Source organism: Lathamus discolor, chromosome 3 (assembly GCF_037157495.1).
Source record: "Lathamus discolor isolate bLatDis1 chromosome 3, bLatDis1.hap1, whole genome shotgun sequence".
Classification (NCBI taxonomy): Eukaryota; Metazoa; Chordata; class Aves; order Psittaciformes; family Psittacidae; genus Lathamus; species Lathamus discolor.
This window is the reverse complement of record NC_088886.1, coordinates 12,555,041-12,570,481: the sequence shown is the minus strand read 5'-3', so window position 1 is coordinate 12,570,481 and position 15,441 is coordinate 12,555,041. Positions and strand designations below refer to the sequence as shown.

The 15,441-nt window shown below is 43.9% G+C and overlaps 1 protein-coding gene across 8 annotated transcripts in view; it reads left to right on the top strand.

The window, feature by feature from the left end:
* The window catches only part of ST3GAL3 (ST3 beta-galactoside alpha-2,3-sialyltransferase 3), a 197,136-nt gene that overhangs the window by 152,152 nt on the left and 29,543 nt on the right, over nucleotides 1-15,441 (top strand). The window lies entirely within an intron of this gene.

Here is a 15,441-nt window from a genome sequence, read left to right as displayed (position 1 = left end):
TGAGTAAGGCAGCCAATGTGCATAAAGGACATGATGAGGCTTGCACTGGGAAAGAGGCAAGAAAGGCTTTTTAGTGATGATTGTCCTGTCCTTGCACACGGTGCAAAAGGCCATTTCCACTCACAAAGTGTGGGGGGATTTTAGGAGGAACTGATATTAAGGAATACCTTATCATATCATCAGGATGGTTCAGTGCTTCAGTCAAGGCAGCTGAACCATTACTAAATGCTGAAGCAGAGAAAATGCCTGGCAATAAAGTGGAAAAAAATGAGACAGGCTCTTCTGGCTCCTACCAGGTCTTGGACTGAGAAGAGGAGGGAGAGTCTGCATGATGTATTCTGTGGAGAATATTCTGTATTCCTTTGACAAAGAGTAGCTGGGAGTTAGTTTGTCTTTCCTACATGATTGGGACAACTTTGACTCTTTTTAGGTTTTAATCTCTCTCTGGCTGTGCAGAAAACTAGTGCATACTGCCTGAGGGCTTGTGCTCCCACGGTCAGGACCTGCTTCCCCCAATGCAGTGCTTGGGTGGGAATGGCCAAAGGGAACCAAGGAGAAAATAAATCCTTCTCTCTGACTGGCTTATGAGATTAGAGCCATTTCCAGAAGACGTAAGGAAAACTATGAATGGTGGTGTCCTATGAGAGAAGATCAGCTGGTTTTTCTCCAGTCATGGTTAGAAAAGAAGCTGGAAAATATATAGATATGCTATATAAAATCTTGTCCCTGCTGACCGGAAAAGAGAGAAGACCTTCATTCTGGGTTGTATACCTCTTAACAAGCTTTGATAGCACTGTGGTAAGGACCATACAGGAGCCTCAGCAGACAACTGACCCAGTTTTCAACATGGGCCTTGGGGGGAGACTTCCTGGCCAGATTCCTAAAGGAAGGTTGTTGGTATGGGAAGTGCAGGCTGGAGCTTGCCCTTCATACATACCTGCATGCAACAGCATAATAAGATTAGGCAGGTCGCTACATAGCTGAGAGTTGTTCCCACCCAGGCATACTTAGTGTGTCTGTAAGTACACTGTCAAGCATCAGCTGATGCCGTTGCAGTGTGCCTTCACAGCATTTAATATTATCAGATGGATGCATGCTGGACATTAAAACTTGTTCACCTGGACTGGATCATCATCAGTATCCACAAGTTTGTAGCCACATTCATCAAACCTTCTGGGGCAGATGAAACAAAAAAATAGTTGTAACTACACTGTTTTCTGGATCAAAAATTCCAGGTATCAAAAGTTTGCAAAGTTATCTATATTTGTAGGAAAAATGTGTTACCCCAATTTTAGACAGTTTCTCCTTAAAATGAAAACTGTTGATGTGCATGTCCTTCTAGTCATTCCCGCACCATGCATGGGTTTTGTCTTTTTTTTTGTCCCTTGCTTTGCTTGCTATTACCTAACCCCAGTCTTCCTTGCGCTATGCTTCCTATTAAACAATAAGAAGCATTAATCTAGGCTTTGGTAGTCCTTAAAGAACCTTTATTCCACATCTGCCAAGACAACATCATCTTCATTGCTGGCGCAGTAATCCTAGCTGTGATGTGAAAATTGGAGAGCTCCAGATGAATTTTTATTCTTCTGTAGTTCCTTTTCCTTCACATCATTCTTGAATGAAAAGACCCAAGCATAATTTACCCCCTGAAGAGACTGAGTCATTGCCTTAGTAGGACATCCTTGTCTCTAAACTGGAGAGGCATAGATTTGACAGATGGGCCACTCAGTGGATATGGCGTTGGCTGAATGATCATACTGAAAAGCGTTGTGGACAGTGGCTCGGTGTCCAAGTGGAGATCAGTGACTTGTGACGTTCCTCAGGGGTCAGTGTTAAGATTGGTGCTGTTTAAGATCTTTGTCAGTGACATGGACAGTGTGACGGAGTGCGCCCGCAGCAACTTTAACAATGACACTAAGCTGTGTAGTGCTGTCAGCATGCTGGAGAGAAGGGATGCCATCCAGAGGGACCTTGACAAGATTGAGAGGTTTTGAACTCAATGAAGTTCACCAAGGCCAAGTGCAAGGTCCTGCACCTGGGTTGGAGCAGTCCCAAGCACAACTACAGGCTGGGAAGAGAATGGCATGAGAGCAGCCCTGAGAAGAAAGACTTGGGGGTATTGGTTGACGAGAAGCTCAACATGACCCAGCAGTGTGCACTTGCAGCCCAGAAAGCCAACCATGTCCTGGGCTGCATCAAAAGAAGTGTGACCAGCAGGTCAAGGGAGATGATTCTGCCCCTCTGCTCTCATGAGACCCCACCTGGAGTACAAGAGCATATAGGGATAGGACCAAGGGAGAATGGCCTTATACTGATAGAGGGTAGATTTAGATTAGATATTAGGAAGAAATTCTTTATTATGAGGCTGGTGAGGCACTGGCACAGGGTGCCCAGAGAAGCTGTGGCTGCCCAGTCCCTGGCAGTGTTCAAGGCCAGGCTGGATGGGGCTTTGAGCAACCTGCTCTAGTGGAAGGTGTCCCTGCCTCTGGCAGGTTGGAAGTAGATGGTCTTAAAGCTCCCTTCCAACCCAAACCATTCTATGATTCTATTATATCCTTTCTGGAATTGCCTCACCATCCTGCTTTACCTTGAGACAATTTCTTCCTAAAATTGTAATTTTCTAATCTCTTCTGATGTCTGTTGCCATCCAACTGACAGTTGCTGTCCTTTACTAGATATTTGATCACTCCTTCCTTCTTGATGTATGGCTTAAAGTTAAAAAGGATGGATAATTTAAAGAGTTGCAGTTTTTCCACATCTCTTTTGCAAAGCCAACATGAGTGGGGGCCAGTTGAAAAGCTAGTGCACCTGTCTTGGAAAAGCATCAGGAGAATGCTCATGTTGCACTTGCTTTATTTGGCAGACTGGCAATATTCAGACATCAATATTATGCAAATGCTGGTAGGTGCATTTTAAGGTCATAGTGCATGTAAACTCAGGTTATACTGGTTGGTTGCATTGGTCAAATACAGGTTTGGAATATCTGAGGCAATGTAAAGGAATTCCTTCCCAATCTGATGCTGATCTTAATGAAACATGCAATTCCATAAATAGCAGAGCTAGCAAAATTGCCTAATTGCTGGTGAGTTTATGTCCTGCTCCCTTATGCCTCCCTCTTGGACGACAGTAATCTCAGATTTCCCCCATCTTGCAAATACCCATGAGGCTCTGTCCTTCCTTTTATCCCTCACTGGTGTTTGCCTGCTGGCCAAGGCATACATGTTCGGTGGCCCATACATACATGACTGGGTACCTGGCAGACCAATGTAAGTGCTTGCACAGCAGCATCTCCACCTGGCCTCACATGCAAACATGTGGGTGTCTCTTCCATCCAGATGTACATGGCTTTTACCACCAGTGCAGCCCATGCCTGCTGAGGATATTGCATTGCCTGCATGTGCGGCTCATGTTCCTCCATGCTGGAGCAGTACTTTGGGAATCCAGCACATGGAAAAAGTCAGAGAATACCATCAACAATGAAACATTACCCAGAGGGTATCAACTACTCATGCAAGTGCTAGTAGGATAAAGACGTTCTGTGTTAACACTTCGGTAAAGAACTACAAAATCATTTGAAGTCTGCAAAGCCTTCCTTAGCCTAAGAGATCTGAGTTCAATTTATTTAGCTTATGCATGAGATTTTGGGGAGATTTACTTGTATTGTTTCTCAATCTACCTAGAGGGAACACTTTTTTCTCAGAAGCCTTTTTAATTTAGCAGGAAGAAGTATATCTGAAGCTAGGCAAAGAACCAAGAAAGGCAGCACATTAATATGGGTACAATTATTTCTGCTACATCTGCCCTACAGGCTTGATGAATTTGCTCTTGAAGTCTTAAAATCAAGACTTGGTATCTTGCTAAAGTTCTGCTCAAGCAGCATGAGAGTAAAGGGCTGGAAGAAGTTGCTGATTGAGGGGGCACTGCTCCCTGCTATGCAGGGTATCCAGGAAGATATCAGCAGGGTCTCTCTTGGCCTTTCGAGCAGTGCTGATAAGAAATAGCAGAAGGTAGTGGCTGGGACCTGAAGCCAGATAAAATCATCCTGGACAGAAGTAATTTCCTAGAAATCTGTGCCTGTAACACTCAAACGACACACTTGCAGAGGCGAGCACTTACTGCTGACAGCTTTTTCTAAAATACAGACTTAATCCAGTGGCTGGGAATATTCTGTTTCCAAGGAGTACCCAGGACAGGGCTGAGTCTTGTGTTGCCTTCTCACCATCCTGACCTGTGTCTTTCCGGACCCCTGTCCTTCACTTTCTATGACACCCTTGTTGACTATGAGGAGCAGGATAGCAAGCCAGTAATACCCTTGAGGAGCTTTTTATGAAAGTAAGTTATTTGCTTCATCCAGTTGCCTGCAAAGGTCACGGCAAAATTTTCTTTTCCTGGGGTACAATTAGCCAGCTCTGTTTCTGCATCCCGAGGGAGAAGGCTTCGTGGAATCTCTGAGGTGAGCAACCTCCAGCATAACAAAATTCCCCAGAAGAGCCCTTTGGAAAGCATTGCAACACCACAGGATGCTGTGAGTTCACTCGTATACAGTGTGAAGACTCAAGGAGGAGGGGAAAAACACTGATTTGACTTTGTAAATGAAATCACATGCTTTCTATCTGTGCCTGAAAAGAGACTCCCCTTTCACAGCTCCAAGAATTTTGCTATCTGCATTTTTTTTTCTTTAAACTGGGGAAAATTAAAGAAATCTGAACAGTAAATATTTATCCAAAATGTGTGGTTGTTAATACGATCCAGTCTTCAGTCATTTTGAGTAGTGTCATGATGACAGATGTTAATTCAGAAAGGAATAGATTGGACGATTTATGCCTGAAACACATGTGTTCCTTGGCGGGCTCTGTGGATTACTTGCATAGTTGGTGCTGTCTGAGCAATCTAATATTTTCTCTGCCTCTAAGCACTGAGGGCTCCAGGACAGGGGGCTGACCTATATCTCCAGCTTGCTGTAATAAACAGTGAGGTAGCTAAACTCCCCTTGTGCTTTTATCTTCCCAAATTTTATCTCTCTCCCTGTGCTCCAGCTGTGTTTTCTGTGCTTCTGGTTCTTCCCAAGAAAAATGGCAGTTTCTTTGTGCAAGAGAAGAGGATGCTCCTGTGTGCGTGGGGTGCGAATCCCAGACCTCCTCCCTTTCTAGATCCAGCTTCTCTCCTACCTCAACACTCACAGTTATTTAATATGAACACTTGTCCTGACAACAGAAAGGAAAAATCAACCAGGCCCTGTGAAGGTAGTAAGCAGGAAAGATTCTGGGAAGACGTCACATTTTTCTGTAGTATTTGTATTCTTACAGTTGTACATTTACAGGATGCATCTAAGGGTGTTTCTTCTCTTCTTAGTTAAGACCAGGTTTGTAAAGGCGTTAGTATCTTACTTTTTATTTAGTTTTTTAATCAGAGACATACAATTGAAGAAAAATGCCCAAGCTGTTGAATGCAGAAGGCTGTTGGTAGGTCTGCTGGGAAGCTTTTCTCAGCTGGTCCCTCAGTTGTGTTCTCATCTTTTTCTGTGAAATTAACTTTGCACATAGAATCATAGAATGCTTTGGGTTGGAAAGGACCTTAAGATCATGAAGTTCCAACCCCCCTGCCATGGGCATAACTGACAAGTACAGAAAACACTAAGCCTGGCCCAGGCATCTGCACTTTGATTGTTTAGAAAAAGCTTTTCAATGTAAATGTTCTGTTTGGATTACAGTTTATTTAGTTCTCATCTTTTAAGAATATTGAATAATGTTACTTAACAACTCTTCATTTGTAAAACAGCTATTATTAATGCAACTCTAGAAAAGAAACTAGGGCAGGAGTTTGTTGGCATCATCCCAGTCTCTTGTTCTTTTGACCTTCCTGCTTTCTCCTTCTTAAGAATGCTGAATAATTTGTATATATTCTGTATGAAGACTCAGTGAACATACAGATTATTTGGCTACTCATTTCAGCAAAGATCCCAAAATAGGAGAAGAGAGATTTTTCTGTGTACTCTTGCTGTAAAAGCAATGTAAAAATTTCCCTAGAGACTTGCTTTAAGATAACTTAGGAAAGCGATGAGGCTTTCTAGGCCATAATTCTTCCTGTGGTGATCCTTTAGCTTTTTTTGTTGTAATGTGCCAAGAGCTTAATCTAAATGTGTGTTGTTTGAGGATTGTTGTTTGTATTCAAACTTGTGAACCAGTTCAGCTCCCTAAAAACGGCTTTGCTGATGGGTGTCCTCAGATGCCCTGGGATGTCCTCGTGCATTGTTACCAGAACCTGCAAAAATAGCTTTTTTTAATTGTTTTTCGCTTTGTTTGGGATTTTTTTTTTTTTTTTGCCTTTTGTGCAGGCATACTGTTGTAAGTGGAGCAGGTAGCTGTGCTTTTAGTTGGGATCATCTTATGTTTTGTGTTATAAGCAAAGGGAGAAATGCTCTGTCGTTTTCCTTACACTGTCATCTTTGAGCTGATGTTTTCCATGCCATGTATTTGGCACAGCTGGAAAGTTCAGCTAAAATAACTTAGCTGTCTCTCATGATGAGGCTACTGAAAATGCAGAGTTTTATCCTTGTTTAGAAAAATAAACCCCAATCTCCCACACTATTTTGCTGAGATTCTCCAGTTCTTGAGGGCAGTGTCTGGGAATTGGTGAGACTGTGTTACTGTGGCAGCCTGTTGTGGCTCCTGCTGTTCTGTGACATCCCATGGCTTGGTCTGATGTTCCATAGGGCTGTTGGACGCTGGCAATGCTGCACAGTGCTTAGACACAGTCTGTCCTACTAGGGCTCCCCTGCCCTGCCTGCGCTGGTCAGGTGCCCTCCCCGTACAGTTAGCTGAGATGCAGCATCTCCAAGGATGTAAGAAACAAATAGGATTTTCCCTTCCGTTGCTTCTCTGCAAAAGGGTTGAGGCATGGACAACAGACCTGGGAGCAAGGACTCTCAGGAACTCATTCTCCTTCTTCCGGCCACCTGGACAACAGGAAGGAGTCAGTAACCTGGTTTGGTGCATGGCAGGAGCCGCAGTATTGGATGTTGAAGGGTGATGGGTACTGGGGACAGCAGAGAAAGGAAGGGTTTACAACCATAAGGGAACTCCTCAATCACTTCTGGGTTTGTTAGGTGGAAATAGTTCAGGAGCCCTGTAAGAGGCTCCATTTTTTCTCCTCCAGTGGCTGATCTAGAATGCAGTAGCTTACAGGAGCTTGTAGTCACACTTAGGGGACTGTGCCCTGGGTTTAGTTGCTCTCTTTGGTAGAGTGTTTCTTGAGTTAATTTTTTGGTGACTTTTTAATTGAGTCGATTAAAAAAAAAAAAAGTTTCTCTCCAAGACTTTTAAAAAGATCTTTATGGTTATAAAACTCAAGCTGCCAGAAGTTAAGAAAAGCAAGAGAATAAGATTGCATTTTCAACATTAATTCAATTCTCCTGTGCAAATGTTATCCTTAATTATATGGTTACATTGTGGCTCTTTTAGAACACAGCTGTCTGTCTGGTTGAGAGGGAAGACTGAGTTCTAGGCTAATTTCTGTAGCACAAGACATTCAGCCTTGGTATAAGTAGTTGCAGAAGCTGTAGAACAAGTAGATAGGAGAGAGGAAAGGAGAGGAGGAAGAGTCGTCTCCTGATTACAGACACCTCGTGAGGAGGGGGTTTAGCCTTTGAATGACCATAGAATCATAGAATAGTTAGGGTTGGAAAGGACCTCAAGATCATCCAGTTCCAACCCCCCTGCCATAGGCAGGGACACCTCACACTAAACCATCCCACCGAAGGCTTCATCCAACCTGGCCTTGAACACCGCCAGGGATGGAGCACTCACAACCTCCCTGGGCAACCCAATCCAGTGCCTCACCACCCTAACAGGAAAGAATTTCCTCCTTATATCCAATCTAAACTTCCCCTGTTTAAGTTTTAACCCATTACCCCTTGTCCTGGTACTACAGTCCCTGACGAAGAGTCCTTCCCCAGCATCCCTATAGGCCCCCCACCAGATACTGGCAGGCTGCTATGAGGTCTCCATGCAGCCTTCTCTTCTCCAGGCTGAACAGCCCCAACTTCCTCAACCTATCTTCATACGGGAGGTGCTCCAGTCCCCTGATCATCCTCGTGGCCCTCCTCTGGACTTGTTCCAGCAGTTCCATGTCCTTTTTATGTTGAGGACACCAGAACTGCACACAATACTCCAAGTGAGGTCTCACGAGAGCAGAGTAGAGGGGCAGGATCACCTCCTTCGACCTGCTGGTCACGCTCCTTTTGATGCAGCCCAGGATACGGTTGGCTTTCTGGGCTGCGAGCGCACACTGCAGCCGGCTCATGTTCATTTTCTCATCGACCAACACCCGCAAGTCCTTCTCCGCAGGACCGCTCTGAATCTCTTCTTTGCCCAGTCTGTAGCTGTGCCTGGGATTCCTCCGACGCAGGTGTAGGACCTTGCACTTGTCATGGTTGAACTTCATGAGGCTGGCATCAGCCCACCTCACAAGCGTGTCAAGGTCCCTCTGGATGGCATCCCTTCCCTCCAGCGTATCAACCAGACCACACAGCTTGGTGTTGTCAGCAAACTTGCTGAGGGCGCACTCAATCCCAATGTCCATGTCAGCGATGAAGGTGTTAAACAAGACCGGTCCCAACACCGATCCCTGAGGAACACCACTCGTTCCCGGTCTCCAGCCAGACATTGAGCCATTGACCACAACTCTTTGTGTGCGGCCATCCAGCCAGTTCTTTATCCACCGAGTGGTCCATCCGTCAAATTGATATCTCTCCAGTTGATGCTGGGCAAGTTAGATGAGAATTTCGCAAACACATTTAAGTCTTGTGGTGCAAACATGCAGGAGACCTGGGTATTCAGCAGGAGAGGTGGGTATTCAGCAGCAGGAAAGTCAATGGAGTTGTACTGTGAGCTTAACAAATGTGCTGAAAATTCAGCTTGAGGTGCCTGCAGTAGAACATCAGGAGGCAACAGAAACTGTGCATACAACTTTGCCTGTTTTCTCCCCTGTCAAATGGTGTAATACATGCCAAATATTGCAGAGATGCTCTAAATATGAAAGGATTTTTTTGAAAACACTTAGATATATGGTGATACAAGAAAAATCTTATGGGAAAATTAGAAAGTCACTGTTCACAACAGAAATCCTGAGCTGAAGTTGCAGGGCGGTCCTACTTCAGCGCTTACTAACACGTGTGTTTGGCCTTTCAGCCCTGGTATTCTTTTAATAGATGTTATAAGAGTATGACATTTCATAAACTATGTCATAAAAATAATAGTCAAATAAAGGGGCTGGTCCCTTATGGGAATAAAATACCCTGTAAATAATGGTGATATTATAGAGCCCTGGTCTTCTTCGGGATCTTTCTGAAACTGCTCTAGATACATTTTCATTGAAGGATTACTGTATTACTCACAAGCGAAAAAACCACAACACAAACATAAATTATCTAAATCCATTCCTTTACTAAGTACTTCTGTCTTTCCTGTGATTTTCCAAAACAGGAGTATTTCTTCAAATTCTGGCTCAAAATCCAACTTACATTTTGAGCAAGAGTCTGTAGTACAGTCTATCCATCACCCTGTTTGCACCTAGTACAAACACATCTTCTGACACACCGTATGTGACCTATCATTTATGCTTTGACTTGTGAAATACTGTATTCGTCAGAATAATCTTCAGTGTTTTTCTGCAGCTCATCTGACATGTTCCAAGTTCCATTTTCTTCCCAGGACAATCTCTTCTAACAGCGTTTTGTGATCTTACAACTGTGAACTGTATTTTGCTCTCAGTTACACTGATAAAACCATAGAAACTCGTTTTTAAAAAAGGAATTCCTCTTCAATTACAGCACAGCCTAAAAATAATTTTGCTCTCCTGCCTCTCCAGAGCTGGCCTTGTTCTCGTGCTACCTAGTCCTGTGAATCAGAAGACGATAGTTGGTGTTAGAACAGCAATACAGGAGGCCCTCTCTATCTCTATTTAGGTTAGCTGTAGCACTCAGTTACATAGGTCAAATGAAGTTTGAAATTCAGTAGGCTTATTCTGAGTATGCTTTTATGCTTACTTGTGGTATATGCTTGCAGGTAAATGGGGGAGAAACTTCCTACTGACAGCTACAGGAATGAGCATGTTGCCAAGTTCTAGCTAGCTTATGTGATGTACCAGTGTCACCCTCATGTCCAAGCTGGCTTTTGTCACCATTGAAGTTGCAGCTTTCCGAGCCAGTATCTGTGGATGGGGCAGCTTCCAGTTTCATGGGTAGCCAGGGTGCTGTGTAGTTTACATAGCTGGCACAAAGCTTGCAGTTTGCAACCACTACTTGGAATTAAGTTTCCTTTCTCTTGTGTTTTTCAACCTGGTTATCAAACCTAAGGAAACTAATCTCCAGCCAGTGTAGTGAAGTATCATTAGCTCAACTAACAAAGAATAGTTAGGTTTTTGCTTAAAGAAAAAAGCTCTAGTTAGTACCACATATTGGGGTGCCTTTGTCTCCATCATGCTTTGCTGCTGAAAATGCTAGGTAAAAAATGTATATGAGATTTACACTGAGAAACATCAGTAAAATACAAATTGGAGGGTTTTACAGCCTCTCAGGAGTTCTCTTGGGTGCTGCAAAGCTGTTGGGAGGTGGGGGCTACCAACAAGGGAATGGTCTGGGAAAATAACAACCATTTGATTTTAGTCTTAGTGGGAGGGTATTTGGGGAGAGGAAAGAAAACTATAAAATATTAGAAGTATCCCATTTTTGGATAATCCAACGGCTGTATTTCTTTTGACAGAAGGACAAAGGGAAAAGTGTGAGCACAATCTGCAACTTCCCTGCTTCAGGCAGAGTAAGAGCTTTTCAGTGGAGCAGATAACAGTGGAACAAAAGGCTCTAGACTCTAGAGATTTCTGGACTCTAGAAACTGAAGATAGGAACATTCAAAACAAGTGCTGGCCATTGGAGCCGTGTACAGAGGGTGGTAAGGGGTTCTCCATCACTTTGAGAAAGTTGGGTAAATATATGTAAGTGGGGGCTATTTGGTCTGGCAGTGGACCATCAACCCAGACTGCAGGCTCTCAGCACCTCTGTTCTTGTTGCTAAAAATTCCTTGTTGCTTTGATAATCGGTGCAAATGATGCAACTTCATTTATATTACCACTTGTAGAAGAGCATTTTCTAGGCCTCCGTGTCTACTTGACCGCTGAGAAATGCAGCGTTGGCTGATAAGATGGTTATTCTCTAGTGGAAATACATCTTCCACATCTAATCCAGTTACGCCTGAGCAGAAACCTTTCAAAAACCTCTGCAGATGGATTGCAGTGGTTCTTCTGTACCCTGTGGTTCTGTGACAGTGAGTGCTTGTGCATGGCGGGTATAGAATAAACTGCATTCCAGTCAGGGTGGGGGCAGAGATCCCAGTGAGCACCCAGGCATGTGCTCCCAGGCACGGTGAGGTCTTGTGACTGTACAGCATCCCCTGCCTTTTTCTTTCCTTCATGCCCTTTTTCCTCTCCTTTTCTGGTTTTCCCAGAGTTGAAAAGCAATACTGTCCATTTACCACAGGTTCTCTCTCCAGTCTTAATCTTTCCTGTTGCTCTGCAGCAGAGTATTCCATACCCAGACTTTATTCAGCTTTGGGTTGCACATAGCTGACCTTTGCAGTCTTCCTGTCCCCTTCCTGTCGTACTTAGAAGTCTTCCAGAGTAATGCTGCTTCTACTCCTAAATCCAGTAGTATGACAGGTATAGAAGAGGCAGCACCTGTGTCATCAGGATGCAGAGTCATTACTCTTCATTTTGCTTAGTATATTAGAAATGTTTTTATTCTGGGAGACTCATCCTGTTTGCATCTTCTGCTGAGGTGTGCTTCTTGGCTAAGTCTCTGTATTTCCCCATCTTATTTTAGTGTATGTTGTGCTTTGCCTTGGTAAATCTGTTAACAAGAGATGGAAAACTGAATGGAGACAAAAATAGTTTACAACTGACTGTCCCTTTACACTCAGTATTCTGCAAATGGTCAGAATGAGGGATTAAAGCTGGATTTTCTTGTCCCTGTAGCTATTAGGTGAGCCCTGCCGTAGGTGAGCCCTCCTCATAACCTGCCATCTCTAGCCTGTCATATCTGTATTCACTTATTCCTGGGGTGGTGTTTCTGGAGGGGATATTTCTGTCTCTCTCCCTGGATGAGAGCTGTACAGGAGACTGGCTTGAAAGCCCTGGCCCATCCATACTCTTTCTGCTTTTTAAATTGTCTCTTCTAAAGCCTTTAGTGATGTCCTTTACAACTATCCAATTTTGAAAACACTCCAGGATTACTTAAAAATGCTGTGGCCTTCATAGACTTGCTCTTCAGTCATGTTTTCCTTCTTCAGTCTCTCTCTGTTGCTTGTTTCTTTATGGTTATATTGGCAGCCCTTTTTGGCAGCCCTTTGCACCATGAATGCTGTCACCTCTCTGACTGAGGCTGCAGGTGCACAATAAAACCAACAAATGATGAAGGTGGGAACTTGACCCAGGGAAACACAGTTTCCAGCCTGGACCGTATGGTTTCCACTTCGGTGCCAGGAGGTGATGAAGTAGTGTGGGAACATTGCCTAAGCAATCTTCAGACTCATTTACTGACTTATTATCATTATGATAATCAGGAAGGGAGATATTACATCCTCAGGGGCCACCCTTAAGCACTTCAGGCTTAGTCACTGTAGCAGACAGGGGATGCCCCCAACCTCGAACAGCAAGTCCGAGCTCCCAAATCTGGCTGGAAAAGCGTGCCTCCCCTCCCAGTGCCTGCTGCTCCTGGGGTGGCTGCCTGTCTCCTCCCAGCCTAAAAAGGGACAGCGTTCCCTGACGGGAAGTAATTGCTTTGGAAACCTCGCTGAACATCTGTGTCCAATCAGACTGAACATCCACACCAGCGGCAGCCGAGCATCAGCAGTAGCATGGAGCCTTGGAAGGGGCTGAGCTCCCGACGCGGCAGCTCCCAAGGGGGTTGCGTCAGGGGAGCAGCCTCCTGGGGTTTGCAGTTGTGGTGGTGCTGCGATTCGGAGCTTGCCAGTGACAAGCTGCAGAACAAAACCACAAGGTTTGAGATGTAGCTCAAAACAACAGGGTTTGGCGAGCCAAACCACAAAGCTGAGAATTTCAGTAATTATAAGCCAGGAAACCAGTTTTTAGTTCTTTAGCCCTATGCAGGGCTTTGCTTACTGTATAGGTGGAAGTGAGAGCTGTCTGCTGAGACTCCACATTTGCCCCTACAATTGTTTCAGAAACTAGAGTGGGAAAACACACCAAAATGAAATACTACCCCAGGTGTCCCTCAATAATAATCTCAGGGGAACGAGAGAAAAGTTACAGGGAAGAACACAGAGCAAATACAAATGAGACAGAAGGGAGAAACCAGAGCAATTTCAGTGCAGTGGGACAGCTGAGGAAAATGCTAACAGAAATAGTCTGGAAGAATTACAGGAGAAACAGCCACACACAAGGGACCAGAGCAGAGAGGTTGTATTCCCAGCTAGGGATAGGGCCCACATTTATTTTGCACAGGCACTGAACAGCTGAGAGGAGCCCAGGTATGGTCCTAGTGGTTCATGCAGCACTGGGAGAATGAGCAGCTGTGATATGTGTAGTTATCTTTTTCTGAACAGCTCGAGCAACAGCAAGGAATAAAAGTCTCAAATGTTTGTAATCTTTCTTCTTTTCTCTTTAATGTTTTGGGTGTAATGTAAAAGCCGATAAGACTGCCTACTTAAATCCCAGAACTTGTGTAGAATCTCCTACAGAGTGTGAGTCCGAACAAAAGGTGACTTGTGTCCACTTTAAATGGCTTGCAGACCTTTGGTTTGAATTGTTTGCAGAATTTAGGCAATGCCATATTTAGAGTTGCATGTGAAATTGTAATTGAACTTATAAATTTATTTTAGTTTCAGGGTCACACACTATTTTTCCAGGGTGTGCCTGCTCAAACCCATGATAAGATGGTTTCACTGAATGAGTAGCTGGTCAAGATTTTTGTTTATCATCTTCATCTCTGTGAGACCTGGAGCGTGCTTAATGCAAGTGGAATCTGGGATTTAATTTTTTTATTATTTATTTTTTCCCACTCCCTCCCTGGAACTGCAGGGCCTCTGCTCTATGTGTGCCTTTAGGAAATTCCAGAGGTTCAATATTTATCCAATTTTTAATGAATCTTCACAAGGAGGCAAAACTCAGCTGACATATCAAATCCCTCAAATCCCTTGGTCAAATGGATGTTGGACTTTATTAACAGTTATAAAGTTGATATTTTATTGTAATGGTTTTGGGGGTATTTTAATGGTGAATCATTCCGCAGCTGATAATGTCATATTATCGTGGAAAGTGTTGGACTGCTTTGACACCAGGCATTCTTTCTAATTCAACTGTAATGAAAGAATATGAGTGTTGATTAGGATTTTTTTCCATTTAGGGTCCTGAGAGCACTTTGCCATTGTTGAAATGTTGAACTCAAAAGATCCTTGGTCTGGTCAGCAAAGTATATCATGTTTGGGCAGCTTTGAGAGGGCATGTGGGATCAAAGCAGAATAGCAGTGGCAGTCTGCTTAGGCTCCTGGTTTGGAGAACGGTGCAGATCCTCGAGTTTGCTGTCGTAATGCTAATTGTAGCACAAGCCATCAACCAAAGTTCCATTCTTTATGATCTGAAATTCAGCAGCTAAAGATAACCATGGGATTGTTCCGTAAAGAAGCTTCTGTAAGGTGTTTTACACCTTGTGGCATCAGAGTTCACAGGAGCTGTGCACTGTGCAAGTAGCGTGTGAAATGTAGTAGGCATTGGCTGTGGCAGAGTTACAGTTGATAATTACAGGGGTAAGCACTGCTGGGCAGGAGAGGCTCCTGAGGATTTTGCAGGGAATCCTCAACATTTCCATCAGTGCCTTGAAAGCAACCAGAAAGTCACTGTTAGCCACTGCAAGCAACCCAAAACTGGTGTAAATAATGACTTCCAAAGCACGTGCTTTTTACGTAGAGTGTAATGCCTGCCTCTGTTTGTCATGGAGCTTGCAAGGAAGATGGCTCAGTGCTGCAAGGAGATATTAAATCAGATTATCCTACCAAAGCTGTTGGTTAGCAGATTAAAATTCCTGCCATCTTCCTTGTGCCTTGATCTGGATTTTTATCCCAAACAAAAATGAAATGTTAGAATGTAATTGATCTGTAAGTCCTACCTCCAGTTATTTTGAAGACGGTACATGCTATACCCACTAACATGTGTACCAGTGGAGCAATGATACAAAGCAATGTGGCAGAGAGGCATGAGCTGCCCTCTAGGCAGGGCTGTCTAGCAGGGCAGCAGTACTCCAGGCCAGTGTTCTCCCATGTGTGCAGGGTGAAAACTTTTCTTTCCCCTTGTACCATGAACATGTATGACTCTTCACAAGATGTCATCTTTATAAGCTTACATCTTAGTTCACATGAAACCTGACAGAAGACAATA